This window comes from Corvus moneduloides, chromosome 14 (genome assembly GCF_009650955.1).
Source record: "Corvus moneduloides isolate bCorMon1 chromosome 14, bCorMon1.pri, whole genome shotgun sequence".
NCBI classification, from domain to species: Eukaryota; Metazoa; Chordata; class Aves; order Passeriformes; family Corvidae; genus Corvus; species Corvus moneduloides.
In genome coordinates, this window is record NC_045489.1 from 11,141,762 (window position 1) to 11,158,229 (window position 16,468).

Consider the following 16,468-nt stretch of genomic DNA (forward strand, 5'->3'; position numbering starts at 1 on the left):
GTATATTCAGTGTCTCTGGATATGCTGTTTGAATACTGGTATAGATACCTCTTTACATATGAGAAAGAACAAGAAAGAAGTTTTACAGACTCCACTGGTCTTCCACTGTGAAAACTTTCTATTAATAGGAAAGTTAGCCCATGATGAAAACGGTAAGAGTTATGTTTGAAGACTTTCCTAGATTTCTGTGGAATAAACAAGGCACCCTTTTAAAGTTAACTACATGAATGATTTCATGAACAGTAAAAGTAAGTTGGGAAACAACAGCAGATTCTGTTGAGGATGGCACACATACACAACCAGCATTTCCTGTTGGATACTTCCTCTGCTGAAGAAGTACAGTAACATAAGCTGAAGTTTGGGCATAGGAACTATTTTCTTCATAGCACACAAAGTATTAGGTGCTGAAGAAAAATTAGGGGAGTTGTGTCAGTGACCCTCAAAACACAAAGCAGTTGTTCTCCTGCATATTTCTAAAGACAGTTAATTAAATGCCTTTTAAAAAAAAATCAGATATGAGAAGTGTGAGTAGCAATATGAGCCACAGTGCATAATAAACAAATGTAATATTAAGACCTGCTGTTTCTCAGTTCACCTCCCAGAAAAGCTACCAGTCCATGGCTGAAGGCTACAAATACTTACTTTTCCCTCTTATCCAAACCTGAAAAATGTATCAACATTTTTATATGTAAGAATAACAGCTCGGAAGTCCATTCCCTCAAGAACTATGCAGATAAGACTGACTTACCTTCAAAAGTCATTCAGGAAAAAAGCTTTAAACCCCAGTCATTCACCTTATCATTGCAAATTATAGCTTCAGTTCCATCAAGCAAGTTGAAGAATAGGTGAAATTGTTGTGCAAAAACCAAACTCCAAGTTTAGGTTTTTTTAAATATTCAGAAGAACTCGTTGCTAAGTTCCTTTCATTATTCTGCAAACACCTTAGAACCTTTTACTATGGAAACAATTTTTATCTGATATCCTTTGAAATTGTTTCATATATATGACTGCAAAGGAGGAATGAACTGATTTTAATTAATTTCTTTTTTCAGTGAAATAAAATTCCAGCAAGTCCGCAGTATCGAGAATTCAAACAGACAATTGTCATCTTGAATGCCATTCATTACAAAGCACTCATTTCTAGGAGAGTTATATTCTTTAGCTAATGCTATCCATCTTTAGATTCATAATTTGAATGAATGCTCATTTATTTACAGGCACGTTCTCCAAATATATGTATTGCACTCTACAACTATGCCTTTGTTCAGATCAGAGGTACACTAACAAAACACTAGTGTACACCTGTACACTAAAGTGAGCCTTCCTGTGTCTAGCCACCATCTCTACCATCAACTGAAAAACATCCAAGTCAAAATAACATTCCTTGTTTATGAGTTTGTTAGACAACTGCAGTCCAGAAGCACTACACTGAACTAGAATATCAATTTTTTTGATCTGGTGTAGAAAACCCTATATCTGACCCCCATACTATCCCCTTACTCATGTAAAACTTTTAAACTGCTTGTCCATAGCAAAGAACTTCATCTAAGCTGCTCAGCGAATGTCAAGAGAAAGAATTAAAAGGGGTATCTTTAGTCCTTTAGTCATAACTCAGAAAACGCAGAACTGGATGCATACTTGGCATTGCAGACCTCTGGTTCTAAAAATAATTCCCCACCCACCAACAATCTTCTTGGAGAAGTTTACAAGTTGACCCAAGAGTTTAAAATTGCTTCAGAGCATTTATGGTTTTTTTTTTTTAATTCTGTTTATAAAGAAAGTTTCCATCTAATAGAAAAACCATGGCCTGAGCACAGATTTAGGTAAATACTGCTGCTTTGAAAACATAGAAGCATAAGATCCCAAGCAGGACACAGCTTCCTACATATGAATGTGCAACAGGCACTTGGTACTTTACAGTCCTGCCTCAGAAACTGTTCTTGTTCTTCTAGAACAATCTGACAGCTGACTATTTAGAGGTATCTGACTCTGCCGGTGCTGGCTATCCATCTAAGAGGACCTAAGCGATCTTCCCAAACATCACTGATGGGTATGTGGAAGGAGGGAAGAACTGGATAGGAGAAACAGGCACCCAAGAAGGAAGAACAGTCCTGCACTGGAAAGAGGGCAATGCACTTTCAGAGGTGAATGGAACAGATCTCACAGACTTCTAAGACCAAGCAGCAGAAGCAGATACAACAGAGCTGCTTTATTTCCCCATTAACTGTCTACCAGAAGGGTAAAGTGAATTTGGATATAATCTGGGAATCCTCAGAAATTGAAGATAATAAATTACACTTCAGGGAGTATCATCTACATGTTCCCCAAATCAGATGAGTTATTTCAGCAAGCAGGAAACAACAAATCTTTATTTCTACTAATTCTGTTATCCTCGCCCTTAGGCCTATACAGCTCATCTACTGTCCAGTTTTAGCTGTGTGCTTCCCCAGAAAATAATCTTTTTGAAACAGTGTCCTTTTCTGCCCTTCTTTTTTAAATATACAAATCTCATCCAGTGTAAGAAAAAGCACTAAAACATTTAAAAGGGCTAAAATAGTAATTCCTGTAAATGATAGATATTTTAATGAGCACTACTTAGCAGAGAGCTCAATTTGAATTGCTACGGTAGAGAAAGTTTGTTTTCCCATCAGTAATGAACTGTGCCTTTGTACTCAAATGCAACAAGATGCTCAGCTCCCAGAATAACTATCAGTAGAAGAGCTCCTGTTTTATTCGGCAGAGAAAGCAGATACCATACTTAAGTTTTTGTCCTTAGGAGCTGAAACCGTAACAGAAGACCAGTTTTGTCAACGGTTTAAGGAAATAACCTTTTAAAAGTTTCCATACTATAACATTATGACCTAAAGCAATTTTGATACAAGTTTCCTGTGGTCATAATCACCTTCATGGTACATATAGTCGTTTTCTCATCTATTAACAGCCTTGTAATCCCACAGCCCTTTTATGTTGGAACACTAAATCAGCTTTGGAGGGGAATTTTTGCACAAATGCAAACAACTTGTGTTAATAGGCACAATGCTATTTAAGTCTTTTAGTGCCTATAGACAGCAGGCATCAAGAACATATTTCTGACCCCCAGGCAAAGCATCACGGAAAAATCAAAACAACAACTCTGAGTTTTATTTCTTAATTACAACAAGCTGTCTGCAAATTCAGGGCATAATAGCCTTGAACTGATCTCACTCATCCTCAGTGTAGGAAATTAGTATTGAAGTTGTTTCTGCGTATCAGTTAATAGTAGATAAACATTTACTGGAGGGATTTTTGAAAAATGCATTTCTACTTCTAATTTATTTCAAACTTTGTCATTTGTAAGGTTCCCATTAATACATTATCCAAAAAATAATGCAGAAAGTTGGTTACAGATTTGTTGCCCTGCCTCACTGCTCTCATGCTCTTCAAAAGAAATCTGTGCAGCAGGTTACAGTTCATTGAAAACAAACAAAACCTGTGCACACACCAAAACACAGTTTCCCCTTACCAATCACACCAATCTCAGTGGACAATGTGAAGATGGATCACAGAATCATAGGATATCCCGAGCTGGAAGAGACCTACAAGGATCATTGAAGTCCAACCTGTGGCCCTGCACAGGACACCCCAGTGATCACACCATGGGTCTGAGAACACTGTCCCAACTGTTCCTTTCTTGAACTCTGGCAGACTTGGTGCTGTGACCTGGGGAGCCAGCTCCAGGGCACACCTCCATGCTATTAAGGTGTCCAACATACCTTTGAGTTTTCACTCAAATGGGACACAACAGAGAGACCTGTGAAATCTCAAGCTGTGTTCTACAGAAGAGAACCTAAACCACAGAGCACACAGGTGAGCCATCAGTGCCCTTTCTTTTCAGCCCAAGAAGACTGCTTTCCTTTTTGGGAGAAAACTGGAAATATTTTTCTACCTACCTCCCAGATCTAAAGTAATTAGGAAGGGTGCTTGGTTTTTTTACAAAATACTTACAAAAGATGTAGACATACATATATACTAATGATAATCCAGTAATGAAAGAAGAAAAAAAACCCCAAACCTTACACTTTCCCTTTCATCCTCAAGCTTCTTAACATTTCTCAGAACAAAACAATTGGTTTAAAACCTACAAAAAATAGTGACATCCAAATGCAAGTGGAAAATCCAAGACAAAGCAACACCGTCTAAAGAAGAGAACAGAGAAGCACAACTCCAAGCTGGAGCAGTGTACTGTTGATTTATCAGTGGATATCAGGATTCAATGCTACTTCCAGAAAAGTTGTGAAGTCAAGGTTTTTACTGACTCTGTTGCCATGAATCTTCCTGTGAGATTTGACATAAACAGAAAATATACCAGAAGTTAATTATACAGGACCTCGCTGTAGTCTAACACAAGCTCAGAGGTAGGGGAAGCGCACGTACACATCACTACAAATATTTAAACAAAAAGTTCAGTGTTTGATTACATCAGTCAAGGCAAATTTAGAATAGTTCAGATCTGCCAAAAGCACTTTGCTAACAAGAGATATCAGTGGCAGGAGTGTGCCTGCAGCAGGCTACCTGAAACACAGCAGCAAATGGGGAACACCCTTGGCCTTTTTACTGCTCCATAAACACAGCTTCGTTCTCCTGCTCCACCTCACCTCAACTCCTCGTTCTACACGTTTCAAATCATCTTGAGCATATTCAGTTTTGCTTTGGCCTAGGAGTGCAGCTGGTTTCTTTCCCTTCCAATTTATTTCTCACCTATCCTTTCTTCCCAGATCTTCCCTAAAGGATGCACAACCTAAACTCTTGAACGCTCAACTTTTCTCTGGTATCATACTATCACACGAAATAAACAGGTGGAGGTCCCTCTGTGGAGTGACACCAAACAGTAGGACTCCATTAAGAGCCTTTTCCTTTTGATTTCATTCCAAGATTTTTACTCCCATCTCTTACTTCCATTGACATTTTAAAAGTAGCTTATAAATTCTGAGGAGAAAGGGTCACAGTAGATTTTTTGTACTGTATTATAACATGCAATAGAAGAGTGATACTTGGTTGAGGTTTTTCCTTTTAAGGATGTAGGCAATTTGGGTTACTTTTTAGAGATAGATCTCCTCCAGAAAAGTGTATTTATTTTCATATGTAGAAAAGTGCTAAAATAGAATACAATTTTAAAAAAACCCCAAAAATCTAGATAACATTCAGTTTTATTTGGAGATAAAGACAACTACTAAGAGTACCCTGGTACTATAACCATGCCCTTTCATACAAAATATTTGCCTCTCAATAGCTTTATTTTATTTAGGAGTACATGCCAGATCTTTAATATTCTTCCAGTGAAATATTTTTAATGGATACGGTGCTTATGCTTGCAGAATGTTTTGATGCATTTACATCGCATGTGTGATTTAATCTGCAGCCCTCCACGTATCCCTTAGGTGTGGTAATCCCCACTGTTAAAAAGGCAGAGCAAAACAAAAAAGCTGAACACAGTATTTAAGCAATCTATTTCAAACAGATGTCAGAGTCATATTTTATTATTTTTAGATCAGACCATTGATCAGCAAGATGATGAGCAAAGAAAAAGATCTGCTAACCTAAAATGTGTGACTCATTTACTCTGCATTTCCAATCAATAAGGTAAAACATTACTAAAATATGAAGAGTCATGATTTGATTTACTACTGCTTCTCATGTTCTGGTATGAAATCCACCATCAAATTGTGCTAAATTGTTTATGCTTCACCCACTATCACTTTGTTGTTACATACGTACACATTAGTTGCGCAGAAATGGTTCCAGATTTTCAAGCTCTAATGAAGGTACTGGACTTTCCTGGCACAGCTGAGCTCTTGGTCCTTACCCTCAGACATTGGCTCATCCTGTAAACACCTTGCACGCTGACCACAACTGTTATGATTAAATAAGAGCTTGCAAACACTTGCTCACAGCTTCTGTTTGTTCTTTAAGAACTGGTACACACTAGAAAGATTTCATACCCTTTACTTATCTACAAACAAAAGCACATGTGGAGAAGGAGCAAGCAATACACATTTCTCTTGTGTCATTCCTGCATTTGACTTGGAGTAATTTCTTTTAAAAATAAAAACTTGTCTCCATCTGGTAACAATGTAGACAGTACACTTAGCACCCAACATGCTGATGTTTACTGAAATGTCAAAGGTTACTCATTAAGAATGGGAGTGAACAACACTTCAAAGGCCCTGTTTGTGTTGGCTTGATGATTTAGTAGCAAGCAATAATAAAATACAATATAATTGTACGTCTGTGAAAAGTTCTGAACATGGAAAACTTAAGACAGGTTTTTAAATCATAAGCAACATAGACATCTACAATCCAGCAATCATCTTCTGAGACTTAGGAAATAAAATTAGCTTTTTATTTAATTTTTGGATCTTGATTATTTTTATTAATTTGAGCATATGGTCTACATTCAGTGTAACAGCATGTGTGTATATATATATATACAAGATGACTACCAGCATCACTCAATTTCCATACATCTGCCATTTCTAGATACAGTTACAAGCCTGAAAGCACAAAAGGTTACATGGCAATACCTAACAGGACTCCAGAAGCTGCTCCATCCAATACCCAATCAAATGAACTCAAGAAATCCAACATGTAAGTTCCAAATTCAGCAGAGGAGAATACACAAGTCTTCAACATCTCAGTTCTCCAAAATAAATCCCATCCTCATTACCAGCTGATGAATCTGTTATAATAAGTTTTGACTCTTCTTCAGTTCAAGAGAAAATGGAAACAAGCTGAGCTCAATACAGAACCTTCAACATCAAGCCACAGAAGAGACAAAGCTTTAGGGCTATCAGGAAGTGAACTGCTTCTGAAAGCTTGAAAGGAAAAGAGTTTCCTTTTTTTCAGACTAACTGGAATTTTAACAGGGAAACTTTGAAAAAGCAGTTACTTACCGACACACAATCAGAATCCAGCTAGACTGGCAACAAGAGCACTCAACTCATGTGCCCAATTCCAATTCTGTGGAAAGGGGAAGTAGAGTCAAACATCCTTGGCTCGAGAAAATAAGGGAAAGAAGTACCAAAACATACTCCATATAAGTAAATAAAGATTACTCAGCAACACGAATATGAGAAATACCTCATCTCCTTGCATACCAGAATGCTCTTCACAAAGTCATCTATCTTTTTTTCCCCTTAGGGACTTTTTATGGAGATTAATTTTTATGCCTCGTTTCATTATTATTCGAGAAACTGCTTTAGATTTTGTGTTCAAATATAACAGCAACAGTTAAGTTAGAAACTGCAGTTTTAGGATGCATTTCCCCCACCATTTTAGGACTCATTTCAACTTTTAAAACACCTTGAAATTACTCTCAATGTAGAAGTTACAAGTAAAGGACTTTTCATCCTCTGGCTAGTATTTTTTCCTGACATTCAATTAACCCTGTATCACTGATATTAATATTTCAATTTCTACTAAAGTTGTATTTCTGGTGCTTTTTCGATTCTCAAACAGGTTTTTAAATTTATTAAAGGTACATTAAGGTAAAACCAATGGCATTTAATATAGTGAATTAAATGAACAGGTAACACCCACAAGCTATTAAAAAAAAAGTAGAGAAGCATCTAAATTACTTCTCCTGTCAAGTATAAATACTAGTGACATTACTGTGTTGCATAATGCTAACTACAGCTATAATTTATACACAAAGATTTTCATGCTATAGTATATCAAATTTCAAGATGTATGAAGGCTTTCAAGCAAATAAGCAGAAACCACCTAAACATCAACAAATAAAAAAGATAAGAGGTTTTTTGAAGTTAGATGGCAATGGCAGACTTTAGGTTCATCCATGCGAACTGATTTTTAAGCCTACCAGTAAAGATTTTTTTTTTAAGGAATTAATATTTATCTGGTTTCAGCCATAGACAAAGATGGATGAGGACTGAAATCTGGTCATTTAAGCATAGTCTCCTCATCATGAAATGCAACAGAGGAGTCTCAAGAACAGGCTTATCAAAGTGCCAAGATAAGAATGTAACTAATATCTCCTTTTTACTTAAGCAGCATCAAAATCTTACTTTCCATCCAACAGAATTACCATTTAACATTATTTCCCTCTTACTTCATTCATAGAGATCAACTGACACTTAGCACATTTATGTCTCTTTCTTAATTAATTGTTTGATTCATGGAAAAGAGAACAATAGTAAGATACAACATGTTGGATATTCATTTTGAAGGAGGCAGCTACCACTGACAATTCTATCATAGTCTAAAACCTATAGCTACAGCTGTACTACAGAATAATTCTGTGCTTAGCCAAATATTACTGTGCTGTGTCCTTGGTCAAGAAACAATAAAAAGTAAGTTAGTAAAATGGCAAGTGAGGGAGGGACTACCTCTAACTGGGTAGAGAGTCTACCTCTAACTGATTTCAATAAATTTTGAATATGCCACTTATCAGTAGTGCAGCAAAATGCTCAGTCTTTTAAAATAAGTATCTACCTAGTAAAACAATGATGGAGCTCTTGGTGAGCATCAGTGAGAAACTGGGACGATGCAAAAGTGCTCAATGATGCAGTGCTGGTCTGGCAGAACTATCAGAAAAGTTGATAGCTGGTTGATCTGTCTGTCACCACAGACTACAGATCCGCATGCTACCTAGACTAAAGTTAGATTCAGAGCTTTTTGTTCTCTAGAGGGATTTTAATTTAGTCATACCGGTTACAAACCAGCATCATACTCACAGAAATGTAGCACTGGTAATGAATAGAAGGTTGGTTAACCAATTGTAACTTTTCTGTATTAGAAGAGTGTATGACTAAATCAACCTCTATAGGAGAGCAACACCATCACTTTAACATGTGTCCTCGTAGGATTGCACACAACCTTACATCATAAAAATCAGAAATTTTTTCTAAACATAGTATTTTTCTCTGAACCAAAACGTTCACAAGTCTTAGCTTCAATGTGGTCTCCCCAAGCACAGTAAGCATTCTAATTTGTGAGACAAGAATTATTTTTATTTATTCATTAGAGAGGACTGTAGTCAAAAACCAATATCAACAACAATGGCTTAAATAGGATAAGGGGTAATGCTTTCAGCTGAAAGTGAGTCAATTTAGATTAAATATAAGGAAGAAGTTTTTACAGTATAGGTGATGAGACACTGGCACAGGTTACCCAGAGAGGTGGTAGATGCCCCATCCATGGAAACATTCAAGGTTAGGTTGGAAAGGGCTCTGAGCAACCTGATCTCTTCAAGATGTTCATGCTGATTGCAGGGGAGTTGGACTGGATGACCTTTAAGGGCCCCTTCCAATCAAAACTATTCTATGACTCCATGAAATTCTCCTTACTGTTTTAATATTGTGACATTTATTGGCAACTTCTGCACAGGTTTTAGAGCATAAGGTGTCATTAACTTGTGTATGTGATGCACAAAAATCTGGGGAAATCCAAAGTTTGTACACTGGGATTATAACCGAACTTCAAAGGTGAGCAAAGGAAAGGTGACAAAGCAAACACTGTATTTCCTTAACTCATATAAAAGCTGCAAAAGTATTACAATACTTCCAGAATCTACCGCTTTAAAATACTAAAGAAGCTAAACAGATTAGTGACTACAATGTGTAAAATTGCTTACACCAACAGTTACCAAACTACAGTTTGACTTGACCCTCTTTTCACTAACTTTAAAGGCATAAAATTTTGCACCTCAAATCAGCAGACTCAGGACTGGGCCTTTAGAGAAAAAGCAAAACTATATTAAGTCTGTTTGATCTCATGAAATTTATCATTAACTCAGCTGTGCTGAACTGTGAACATAATCAACGGGCATCTAGATGAAGAAACAGCAGACAAGAAAACAGAAACTCATGAATTTCAGACAGAGTTCCATCACCAATTTATATCTGGTCTCTAAATCATTTTAAAATCTAGTTCCACTACAGTCATTGTGACTGAAGCAAAGACAGGACTCTCAGTCTGTAAAATGGGAACAAAAAAATATTTCTAACCAAATGTAGAGGACTGTTTTCCCATACTCAAAGCCCTGAGATAGTGATAAATTAAGCAGCATTATTATTCTTACATCTCTCAGATTAAGATAATTTAAAAATTAAACACATACCATTTAGACCTCATGAAATGTCCTGCCTGCTCCACTTAACATCAACACCAATCCTCAGAATTTCCTATCTCAATGGAAAGAAGGAAGTATACATTTACCTATTCCTAAGCCATTACTGCAGAGCATAACGTTGCACACCTCCATACGTGACTACAAGCACACATGTGACCAAACGGGTAATTCCTTCGGTTTTCAAAACTACCATTTTAATTATGATGCCGCATCAGATGAGTAATAGATTTCCTTTGCTACAATTTTTCTCAGATGACACTGCTTTTATAGAACTCTGAATACATTTCAATGCTTTTTTACACATAAGCCATCAATACAATATGTTCATTTATTTCCACATCTGACTACTTGAAGTGTTGAGAGTAGTAATTTGCATTCCCACATTCTCAAAAGCTGCTTTTAATAAGAATTTTCTCATTTGCTCTTTATACGCGTCATTTAAATACTTAAAATTTGGCAACTGAAAGGAACTGTTCTGTTTAAAATAAAGGATTTTTAATTCAGTATTTGAAATTTAATTTACTGGGGGTCTTATATGGTTTTAATTGTTTGGGGTTTTTTAAAGATCAGATATTCAGAGAAAAATCCTATTGGATATGTGTTATTCAGAAAACTTCTAATCATTCTTTGAAACAAAACAGTGATGTAACAAAAAAAGAAAAAAAAAGGCAAGACCCATAGAGGTTCCTAAATTCCACAGCAATTTAGAGATGTGGGTTCTTAAAACAAACCAACAAGCCAAAATCCCCAAGACATACAGTTACATTATCAACTACATACAACTTACATTATCAAGTTACATACAACTACATTATCAACTTCTGATGAATTTGTAATATCAATAGGATATCTATAGGGGTAGCAGTTAGGTTATTAAGAAGACTGCATTTCGTCTGTGAAGAAGTGTTCTGAGATTAGCCCATAGCATTAAGGGTCACGTATAAAATAAGCTTTGAAAAGAAACTATGGACAAGAAAGAAAGCAAGCTATTGGGCTGTGTCTCACCTTCTGATGTATAGCTCTTCCCACACTACAGTTTATCTTGCTATTTGTGATTCACAAAGTGCTCTCGACAACACCAGGAATTCCATACTTTAAATATCAAATTGTTTTACGTTAAGCTTCACAATTAACAGCTAAAATCCAGGCACTAGGAGTGGTGGGGGTTTGTTACTGCAAAACCATTTGGAGACACAGTAGATGTCTGAGATGCTTGCCCCACCACACGGACAGTTGGTATTTATTTCCATAGTACAGTGTATCTGACTCGTTAATTATCAGGGAAGCATCAGCACAATCAAGATGGGTATCTACAACCTTTGGATATTGGGAAAGCAATCAATAAAAGACTATCACAAAGACAGTTACTATACAGCCTAAAAAGGTAGCATATATTTAAGCCAAATAAAGGGGGAGGCGGGGAGTTCTTGCCATTGATTTCAATATTAAAACACGTAAAGCCCAGCTCTGCTAAGGTAAACGTGTTGACATTCAACACGGTAAGAGCACACAGTTAATAGCACACAGGCAGGTTCCTCACTGTGTACCACAATCATATCCATAACTGGTCTAATCATTCATCAAGCTTAAACCGTCAGTCACGGGCTACAGCTGTAAGGTATTTTAGGGAAAAAAGCCAGCTAGAAGCAGCAGAGCAGTATAAAGACTGTATACACGCCTTGACTAAAAGAGATTACCAGATCCCACAACCAGTGGCAGGAGAATACACCGAACACACGTTTAGCAGATTATGCCTGAGGAGCGGTGAGAAATCAGGCTGCTCCATCCTCCCGCCGGGAGGGAGCGCGGTCCCGCTGCCCCGGCGGAGCCACCTCACCCCTGAGCGCACCGGGGATGCGGCTTTTCATGCGAGCGGCCCGGGCGCTCCCGCAACGCCAGCGCGGAGCCGGAGCCCGGCCCCCGGCAGCGCCCCGCCTTTCCCCGCCGCCGCGCCCCGCGGAGAGCCGCGCACCCGCGCCGCCGCCCCGCTCCGCCTCGGGGATGGGGAGCCGCTGCCGCCCGGGGCGCTGGCACCGCGCCCGGGCGGTCCGAGCGCCGCTCCGCACCGACACCCCGCGCCCGGCAACCGCGGGCGAAGGAGACCCCCTACAGGCGTGCGGGGCGCCGGGGCTCAGCCCCGAGCGCGGCATCGCTGCTGGGCGCCCGCTCCCGCAGCCGTGCGGTGCCCGCACGCACCGCCCCGGAGCCAGGCAGCCGCCCGCCGGCACCCTCCGCCCGCGCAGCGCACACGGAGCCGCACGTACACACCCAGTGCCATCCACAAAAACCCTCCGGGAGCGCCCGCCGGCTCCCGCTCCGGCGGGGCAAGGCACCCCCGGCGGCGCCCGGCGCTGCCCTCGCCGCCCCGGCGCGGACGCCGCTGCCCCCCACGAAAAGCGAAGTTCGGGCGCCCGCGGCGCCGCTCCCGCTTCCCCGGCAAACTTACCGAGCGCGGCCACCGGCTGAACTTTCAGCAGCGCCCCGGCTCAGCCCCGCCGACGGCTTCGCCCATCGCCTCTAGGTGCGGTGCCCGCGCCCCGCTCCCCAGCGGCTGCGGCGCGGGCCAATATAAATCCACATCGCCGCTGCCCGCGGCGCCCCCGCAGCCCGCCCTGGCCCCTCCGCCCCGCCGGGAGGACGCGCCGGCTCCTGCTGCCGCGGCTCGCCCCGCGGCTCGCCCCGCAGCTGCCCACGGCGGGCGCTGGCAGCCGGGGCGTGAGGGGACGCGGGGCCGGCACAGCGCAGCCCCGCCGCTGCTGCTGCTGCTGCCGCCGCCGCCGCTCTCCGGCGGGTGTAGTGTCAGCGGCGCCGCTCGCTCTCAGGGTGGGATTTTTTTTTTTTTTTTTTTTTCTCTTTTTTTTTCCCCTTTTTGGCTCCTCCGCTGTTAATGAGCATGCCCGGGAGAGCTGCGCAGGCGCCTTGCCCACCGCCGCGCCTCGAGTCGCCTCGCACCGACCGCGGCGGGCGAGGGCTGAGGGGGCGAGAGCCTCGCCGGGGCTGCCCCGAGGCGGGAGGGAGGGGGCGCCGGGGAGCGCGGGTGGGGAGGGAGGGACCGGCCGGCAGAGGCTGAGCCACCCCCGCCCGTGGTGGTGGAAGCTTTAGGCAGAGTTCGGGAAGTCTGCGGGGAGGTGAGGCGGCTGCGCTCGCCGAAGGGAGGGATGCTGGCCCGGCTCCGCAGGGACCCGCTGCCCGTCCCGGGGAAAGGGAGGAAAGAAAGCCCCACCGGCGAGGCTCTGCCTCGGGATGTAGCGCAGAACACCTTCTAAATAATTTACCTTGCTGAGGAAATCAGACCGATAGTGGAATCAAGGCTTGGGAGAGGGATGCTTATTTATACAAGGTGCTTCAGCAGCTTTCCTTTCGCGATCCGAGCTTGTTGTGGTGGGGGCCACCTCCATTAACAGGCCCGGGTCTTAGTGGAGGGGAACTTCATCAGGTAGTGATGATCTCTGTAATTTCATCACTTCTACACTGGGTATCCTCAAGAGGACATACAGAGGCGTAAAGGTGATTACCACCTGCTCTTCTCTTAACAGCTAATTCTGCATCAGCACTTATTCGTAAAAATTTTATTGTGCTGAAGAAATCCAAGGAACTGGAAAAGGTGTGCCTCCAAGGCTGGACCTGGCTCATCAGTCTGTCTCCATCCTGGTCTCTGTTCACATGGATGCTGCATACACATATCTATCAATTTCTAAAAATCACTGCAGTTATTTACCATATTAGTTATTTGTCATTTATCTTGTGCATTCTGTCCCAGGAAAACACTGGGAAAAAAGTGCAATTCACTATTGCTGTTACTTCTTCATAAGTTTCTGCATAAACCACCCAAAGTGGAGTCCTTTTATTTACTCTGTACTGTGCCTAGAACATACTTCGTTCAGACAGTTAGTTTATGCTATTTACATTAGTATTTGGGGAAAATGACATCTTGAAGATATCTATATAATATCTTGAAATGCATAAGTAAAAAAAAATAAATTGGGTAAAGCGTTCTGATATTCTATACATTACTTTCATAGGAAGCCCAGAAAAGCCAGAAGTAACCAAATCTATTTCTCATTAATCTTGAAGCCATTCAACAAACCTCATCATTAACTGTTTCTAAGAGTTTATTATTTTAAGCCAAAACAGTCCTCAGGAATTTCTGTGACTTAGTCCTGGTAGGTGGAGTAATTCTTTAGCAGTATAGATCAGTCTGAGCTCTTCTGAGCCTAAACAAAAGCTAATTTTTCCTTCCCAGTAGACATGGTTGTTTTGGTTTCTTCTCTCTCTGAATAGGCTTTAACATTTGTTTTTCGTTAACACAAAAAATAGATACCATGGATTGAATGTGGAAATAACTCAAAGCCAAAGAAATAAAAAGGTCTAGAATGAAGTCACCATGTTAGTCACAGAAACATAAACCAAGATAGCTGACCCATCTAGATTCCAGGTTTTAAGATAGTACCAAAGTCTAGTAAATATTGCTCTGCTATGGGCAGACAAAGAACACACAATTATAATAATTATTTTTCTTGCAATTCTATGGAATTGCCTGTTGTAGTCATTAACATATAGCAGTCATAAAAAGATGGTAGCCTCATCAAGTCATAAAAAGATAACCAGTAGAGGTGGACAGTCAATCCTACCTCTGTCTCTTCAGCCACTGCTGAAGTAAATGAAACAGTGGATAAACCCAGCAGTGGAAAATTTGTGCCAGGTATCAAGTGAAGTGTCTGGTGTATATATATGGTAATTTCAGATACCCATGGATGCTCCCTAGTGAGTTGGGGTTAGGGAAACTCAAAAAGTCTGCTTGGAATACCACACAGATACTACATATTATTCCATGAGAAAGATGCAGAAGGTGTGGAATTTCAGGTGTGTTACATGCAAGCTCCAACAGAAATAGGAGCAGATCCCAGTGCAAGACAAGAGCCATTGGATAATGAGTGCTTCGTTAAGGGGAGCTGCTCCAGTAGAAGGAACAGACACAGATAGAGAGCTTTCCAAGAATCAGGATGAATATTTTTATACCTGGCAACAAGAGTCCTTGAGCACATCAAGCCTAAATGCATTTAGCAAGAAGAATTCTGACCCTCAAATTTCACAGCCAGCCTGCTAAACTAGTTTAAAAGAAAGCAACAAGAAAAATATTGCTAGATGTGCTGGTGCCAAATGAAGTTTTCTTACACATGTAGGTTTGTATAGTATTGCAGCTCTCTGCACTAGAGATTTTCTCTGTAAGTAGCAAAGGATGGTATCTCGAGTGCACCGGTGCAACACTCCTTATTGCAGCACTGATGGTGAGGACTGGCTTGGCACCTTCTGGCTCGCTCAAGTTCAGATGAGCCTCCTGAGTGAGTCATTGTCTTTACCTGGTAAGTGAGTTATGCTGAAACACTGTTTTTAAATTATTCTCATGCCTCCTGTGGGAATAGAGATCATTGCCTGCATTGCAACAATCTCTGTTGAGACCCAAGACACAGCTGCTGGTCTCACTGCTGAATAGGAACTTTTCAACCCATCTGGGGTAGGATATCACCACTCACCAAAGTTCTGTCAGCCTATGCTTCCGAAAATGATGCTGAAAGTTCCTCTTTTTGCCTCTATTGTTTCAATCCAATGAAGTCCTCAAAAACGTCTCTGAAATTTTGGGGAATTTTCCTATTTTATACTAGACTGCTTTCCTGACAACTGTAAGATATAAGACACTTCGCTAAATAATTGAAGCAGTTGTTTGATTTGCCATTTGTGGAAATTACTCCTTCATACAGTTAACAGGCTTCAAAACACAGAGGCAAGAGGTCAGCCAGATCCTAGTGCTAAATACACAAAATACAAGGTTCAACTTCATAGAATCAGAATAGTTTGTGTTGGAAGGGACCTTTAAAGACCATTTCATTCCAACCCCCTGCCATGCGCAGGGTCACCTTTCACTAGACCTTTCACAGGTTGTTCAGAACTCCATCCTGTCTGACCTCGAATACTCCAGGGATGGGGCATTTACAGCCTCCCTGGGCAACCTGTGCCTGTGCCTCATCACCTTCAGAGTAAAGTTCTTCCTAATACCTCACCTAAACCTGCCTTCTGGCAGCTTGAAGCCATTCCCCCTTGTCCTATGACTCCATGTCCTTGTAAAAAGTCTCTCTACAGCTCTCTTATTGCCCTGTAAGGTACTGGAAAGACTTGTTTCTTTCAGTCTTTTCAACAGAAAAAGAGAAAACTATTTCAAAAGGGTGATGAAATATTTACAGTGAGTCCCTTAATACTGGTAGTAAACTACCCAAATATAAAGGGCATTGAGATCCCAGCTGTCTGACAGAAAGTGACAGAAGGGACTGAGTAGCACTAATAACG

At 41.0% G+C, this 16,468-nt stretch overlaps 1 protein-coding gene across 7 annotated transcripts in view; it reads right to left on the bottom strand.

The window, feature by feature from the left end:
* The window catches only part of TENM1 (teneurin transmembrane protein 1), an 829,655-nt gene that overhangs the window by 302,830 nt on the left and 510,357 nt on the right, over nt 1-16,468 (bottom strand). For 4 of the 7 annotated variants that reach the window (XM_032123529.1, XM_032123527.1, XM_032123528.1 and 1 more), the window contains exon 1: nt 12,573-12,753. The exons of 2 other annotated variants lie outside the window; for them this stretch is intronic. The gene's annotated coding sequence lies outside the window, so the exon portion shown is untranslated. Of the gene's footprint in view, nt 1-6,929; nt 6,979-12,572; nt 12,754-16,468 lie in introns of those variants that run through there. One more of the 7 variants, XM_032123526.1, reaches the window with a different exon arrangement.